This window comes from Papio anubis, chromosome 7, assembly GCF_008728515.1.
Source record: "Papio anubis isolate 15944 chromosome 7, Panubis1.0, whole genome shotgun sequence".
Lineage (NCBI taxonomy): Eukaryota > Metazoa > Chordata > Mammalia > Primates > Cercopithecidae > Papio > Papio anubis.
In genome coordinates, this window is record NC_044982.1 from 140,876,712 (window position 1) to 140,883,396 (window position 6,685).

The following is a 6,685-nucleotide window of genomic DNA, read 5'->3' on the forward strand; positions in this document are numbered from 1 at the left end:
TCTTTTATTTTGTGTTTCTCTAATGAATAATAATGCCAAGCGAATTTACATGTGCTTATTGGCCATCTGTACATCTTTTTTGGCGAAGTGTCTGAGCAAATCTTTTGCCAATCTTAAAATTGGCTTATTGTTTGTGTTCTTATGAGCTGTAAAAGTTCTTCATATATTCTAGATATAGATCCTTGTCTGGATATACATTTTGCAAATGTTTTTCCAGTCTGTGAAATGCTTTTCATTTTCTTGTGAGTGTCATTATGTGTCTATAGCTGAACACTTTATTCTGTTCCAATGAACTATCATCTATTTTTACATTAGGGTCTGGATCACTATAGCTTTTTTTTTTTTTTTTTTTTTTTTGGAGACGGAGTCTCACTCTGTCACCCAGGCTGGAGTGCGGTGGCACAGTCTCGGCTCACTTCAAGCTCCACCTCCTTGGTTCACGCCATTCTCCTGCCTCAGCCTCCCAAGTAGCTGGGACTACAGGCACCTGCCACCACATCCGGCTAATTTTTCGTATTTTTCACCATAGTTTTATAATAAATCTTGAAATCATGAAGTATAAGTCCCCTAAATTTGGTCTTCTCTTCCAGTTATTTTGGCTACTTTAAGCAGCTTCTTTTGATGCACATTTTAGAATTTCTCAATTTCTACCAAAGAAAAAGCCTGAATGAATTTTTATTGCAATTGCATTGAATAGATAAACATATTTTTAGGTTGGGCTTTCTGGTTTTTTGTTGTTGTTGTTTTCTTAGTGTTGAGGTCTAAGAGTTATTTGTATACTTTGGATACAAGCTCTATATCAGTTATGTGGTGTAAAACATTTTCTGTTAGTCTGTGTCTTGCTTTTTGATTCTCTTAACAGCCACTTTTGCAGAATAGAATTTTTTCAAGTTTTGATAAAGTATAATTTATCCATTTTTTTCCCATGGATCATGCTTTTGGTGTTATACCTTTAAAAAAAAAAAAAAAGCTTTGCCAAACTCAAGGTCACGTAGATTTTCTCCCATGTTTTCTCCTAAAAGTCTATTTGTTTGGTTGTTGTTTTGAAACAGGGTCTCACTCTGTCACCTATGCTGGAGTACAGTGGTGCCATGATAGCTCACTGCAACCTCAAACTCCTTGGCTCAAGCAATCTTCCCACCTTAGCCTCACAAGTAATTGGGACTACAGATGTGGGCCACCACATCTGGCTATTATTTTGTATTTTTTGTGGAGACAGAGTCTCCATATGTTGCTCAGGCTGGTCTCAGGTTCCTGGTCTCAAGTTATCCTCTCATCTTGGCCTCTCAAAGTATTGGGATTGCAGGCATGAGCCACTGCATCTCCCCTCTAAAAGTTTTACAGTACTGCATTTTATATTTAGATTACTGACTGCATCTGCCCTCTAAAAGTTTTATAGTACTGCATTTTTTATTTAGATTACTGATCATATTTTGAAATATTTTATGAAACATTTAAGTCTCTGTTGAATTTTTTTCTTTTTCTTTTTTGCATTTGGACATCCAATTGTTTAACAGCATTTGTTGAAAAATGAACTGCCTTTGTTCCTTTGTCAAATATCCATTGTATTTGTATGGGTCTATTTCTGGGCACTCTATCAAATTCCATTGATCTATGGTCTATTTTTTGACAATACCTCTCTGCTTGATAACTGTACAACTTTATAGTAAAATGTGAAGTGTCAGTCCTCCAACTTTGAAATTGACTCTAAATTTCAATTTCACAATATCCATAAAATAGGATTTTGCCAGGATTTTGATTGGTATTACCATGATCAATTCCTATTAATGTAAGGGGTTGCCTTAATTGATTTTTAAATATAATACTAGTTTTGCATAACTGGAATAAATCCCACTTGGTCCTGGTAAATAATTGTACATTGTTGGATTTGGTTCGCTGAGGATTTTTCCATCTGTGATCATGAGAGAAACTGGTCTGTAGTTTTCTTTTTTTGTAATGTCTCTATCTGGTTTTGGTTTTATGGTAATGCTTGTTTTATAGCAATGAGGTAAGAGATGCTCCTTCTGCTTCTATTTTCTTGAGGAGATTGAAGAGAATTCATATCAATTCTTCCTTAAACCTTTGGTAAAATTCGCCAGTGAAACCATCTGGGCCTGGTGTTTTCTTTCTTGAATTATTGCTCCATTTCTTTAACAGACACAGACTTATTCAGATTCTATAATCCTCTCTGTGGGATTTGGGGTAGTGTCTTTTAAGGAATTGGAATATTCTATTCATCACATTTGTGGCATGGGGGTTTTTCATAATAACGCTTTATCATCCTTTTGATGTCTATGGGATCAACAGGAATGACCCCTTTTTCTTTCTAATATTAGTAATTTGTATGTTCCCTCTTTGTGTTTGTTTTGGTTTGGTTGTTAATCTGGCTAGAATTCAACCAATTTTTTTTTTTTTTGAGACCGAGTCTCGTTCTGTCGCCCAGGCTGGATTGCAGTGGCACCATCTCGGCTCACTGCAAGCTCTGCCTCCCGGGTTCACACCATTCTCCTGCCTCAGCCTCCTGAGTAGCTGGAACTACATGTGTATGCCACCACACCTGGCTAATTTTTTTGTATTTTTAGTAGAGACAGGGTTTCACCGTGTTAGCCAGGATGTTCTTGATCTCCTGACCTCGTGATCCGCTGCCCGCCTTGGCCTCCCAAAGTGCTGGGATTACAGGCGTGAGCCACCGCGCCCAGCCCAAGTTTATTTACCTTTTTAAAGAACCAACATTTGGTTTTATTGATTTACTCCAAAGTTTCTGTTTTTAATTTCACTGATTTCTGCTCTAATTACTATAAATTCTTTTCTTCTGCTTCTTTTAGGCCTAAATTTCTTTTCTTTCTCTGGTCTCCTTAAGTAAAAGTTAGACATGATCTATAATTTATTTAAATAGGGTTGTAAAAGTCTGCAAGTAAAATAGTGGATTTGTCTATTTCTCTGCATTCTATACACTTCTGCTTCACATATTTTGATTCATTGTTATTTGGTACAAACACATTAAGGGTTGTTATGTCTCCTTAGATAATTGACTCCTTTATATTATCCTGTCTATGTTACCCTTTTTATTCTTGATAATTTTTTTTTTCTGAAGTCTGCTTTGTCTGAAATTAATATAGCTACTCCAGCCTTCTTCTGATTAGTGCTAGCGGGATATATCTTTCTCTATCCCTTTACTTTTAATGTATCTGTGTATTTATATTTAAAGCACATTATAGACAACATATAGTTGGATTTAATTTTTAGATCCACTCTGACAATTTCTATTTTGTAACATATTTAGACCTCCACATTTACAGTTATTATTTTTATAGAGTTGGTTTATCTACCATATTTGTAACTGATTTCTGTTTGTTATATTTTTTGTTTCTTTTTTTCTCCTCCTTCTTGTCTGCCTTTTCTGGCTTATAACTGATCATATTACATGAGTCCATTTTCTCTCCTCTGTTAGCATATAAAACACAAACACACACACACACACACACACACACACACACCATTTGTGATTGCCATGGAGTTTGCTATATACATATACAAAGCTTTGAAGTTCACTCTCAAGTAACATTACAGAGCTTCACACAAAGGACGGAAGGAAGGAGTTGGGAATACACTATTGTAAGGTAACTGCACTTATAATAGTGCATTCCCAACCAAATCCTTCCTTCCATCGTTTACTGTTACATAAATGAGTCAAAAATAATGTCTCTGTATTGCTCCCCAGATTGCTTCTTTCTTCCCTGCATGCTGAGACCCATTCGCTGAAAGGCCCACCAGGGCCAAACACAAATTTTTACATATCCAGTTCTTTTTAAAAGAGCTCAAACAAGCAGATTTCTAGTCCTTGAGAGACTGCTTGCATTGCATATCCAATGAAACCTCACCTCACATTTGCTGGCCACTGACAATAGCAAGCCTGTGGTTACAAGACCGCAAGCTGCCAGGCACTTTGGAGTTTTCTGACCTAGAGAATCCCTTCCTTGTTGCTGTGCGACATCACCTGGATCGTAAGTTTTCTCTCCATTTTTCCTCTCCTCAAAATGTTTCCTTGTTCTTCTCCCCTTCTGAGTAGCCACCCCCATGCTGTAATCTCTGGACAGATTCCTGCTGTAAAAGGTCTCCCCAACAAGCAACCCCATTAAAGCTTGTGTGTGCTATTGTCCTCATGGTAATATAGGTTTCCTAGATCATCCCCCATGTTAGTTGAATCCCTTATATTTTGCATTGCCGTCATTCATTCCACTTATCCATATTCTATAATCACCTAATATATTGTTACTACTATTACTTTCAACAGTTATGTATTAGATCAATTAAGAATTTTAAAAAGATTTTATTTTACCTTTATTCGTTCTTAGATGCTGTTTTATGTAAATTTGTTTCTAATCTATATCATTTTCCTTCTCTCTGAAGAACTTTTAATATTTCTTTCAGAAAAGTTCTGTTGGCAATGAATTTCCTCAGCTTTTTGTTCATCTGATAAAGATTTTATTTCTCCTTCACTTTTGAAAGATAATTTTGTTGAATATGGAATTCTATATTGATATGTCTCTCTTTCGGTAATTTAAATATTTTACTCTCTCTTTTTCCTTGCATGATTTCTGAAAAGAAGTCTGATATAATTCTTTTTTTCCTTTTTTTTTTTTTTTTTTTGAGACGGAGTTTTGCTCTTGTTGCCCAGGCTGCAGTGCAATGGCACGATCTTGGCTCACCACAACCTCCGCCTCCCAGGTTCAAGTGATTCTCCTGCCTCAGCCTCCTGAGTAGCTGGGATTACAGGCATGCATCACCACGCCTGGCTAATTTTGTATTTTTAGTAGAGACGGGGTTTCTCCATGTTGGTCAGGCTGGTCTCGAACTCATGACCTCAGATGATCCGCCCCCCTCGGCCTCCCAGAGTGCTGGGATTACAGGCATGAGCCACTGCGCCCGGCCTATAATTCTTATCTTTCTTCTTCTATAGTTAAGGTGCACATCTGCCTGCTTTTAAGATTTTCTTTTTTCTTTAGTTTTCTACATTTTAATACGATAGACTTAGGTGTAAAATTGGGAGGTTTTATCCTGGTTTGTGCTTTCTAAGCTTAAGTCTCTACTGACATATCTTCAAGCTCACTTCTTCTTTCTTTGGCCAGGTACAGTTTACTGATAATCCCACCAAAATATGTCTATTACAGCGCTTTTCTTAAATTTCTAACATTTTCTTTTGATTTTTTCTTAGTATTTTTAGCTCTCTCTTTACATTACTCATCTGTTCTCACATGTTCTCTATTTTACCATTATAGTTCTGAACATATCAATCGGAGTTATTTTAAATTCGGTCTGTTATCCTTCTTAGTCTTTTGGCTAAGATCAAGTGAAATTCTGTCTGATAATTCCAAAATCCATGCCGTATCTGAGTCTGGATGTGATGCTTGTCTCTTCATATTATGTTTTTGCTTGCTTTTTAGCACACTTCATAATTTTTCAGTTGAAAACCATTTAGTATGTATCATGTAATATGATCTGAGGTAAATAGGCCTTTAGTGACAGGTCTTATGCTTATCTGGCTAGGAGACAGGCCTTATTTAATGTTTGCTATAGTTGCAGATGCCAGAGCCTTCAATTTCTTCTTGTGTTCTTGTATACTGGCTCCTACTCTGTCTGTGGGTTTCCCTAAAAATGCTCTTACATACAAGTCTGAGCCTTGCAGTTCTTTCAGTGTCATCCATTGTTATTTTATTTTATTTTAATTAATTAATTTAGAAAAGGAATTTCACTCTTGTTGCCCGGGCTGGAGTGCAATGGCATGATCTCGGTTCACTGCAACCTCCAACGCCCGGGTTCCAGCAGTTCTCGTGCCTCAGCCTCCCGAGTGCTGGGATTACAGGTGTGAGCCACCACACCCGGTTCATCCGTTGTTATTTTATATGGGAGACTTGTGATGGTAAGGTATGGAGAAGGGGAAGCAGTCTGTCCTCCTATGATTAAGTCTCAGTCTTTAAGTGGGACTGTGTCACTAGTGTGACCTTCACAAGTGTTTCTCAGCTTCCCCCCTCCTCCCTTAGGTATGAGAGAAACACAGAAGGCTGAAGTTGTGTAATTTCTATTCCTCCACCTCAGATAATGTTCTGGTAAAGTCTTTTCTGTTGCTGAACAGACCTTTATACTAAAGTATTATGGCCATATTTCAAAAGTTTTGCTTCTTTCCTCCCCTGCCAGAAACATGAAGGTTTTTCGTGACTCTTCATCATGAGTACCTCCAAGTAAAATCCACAAAAATGCAGGCTTCCCAGATGTTTCTCGCTCTCAGACTAGACCATATTCAGCCTCTAGGAATTCATCAAAGTTAGGATTTTTAGTGTTCCTATCAGTTTAGGGCTCCAGTAGCTTCTGTTCCATTTAGCCTGTGACTCCCTGTGTTTACCTGTGTTCACCTCCAGAGTTCTGGTGGCAGTTTGCCTTGAGGCCTCCATTATCTCATGGTTCCAAGAAAATTCATTGATTTTCAGTTTGTTCAGCTTTTTCCTGTTGAAAGCTCAGGAATAAAAGTTTCCAACCTCTTTGTCAAAACTGAAAATAAAAGTCCCCTTGATTTGTTTTTGAATGTTAAAACAATCTTGCATTTCAGGGATAAAGCCCATTTATTTATGATGCAGTATCATTTTTATATATTGCAGGATTGGATTTGTGAATAATTTTTGCATTTATG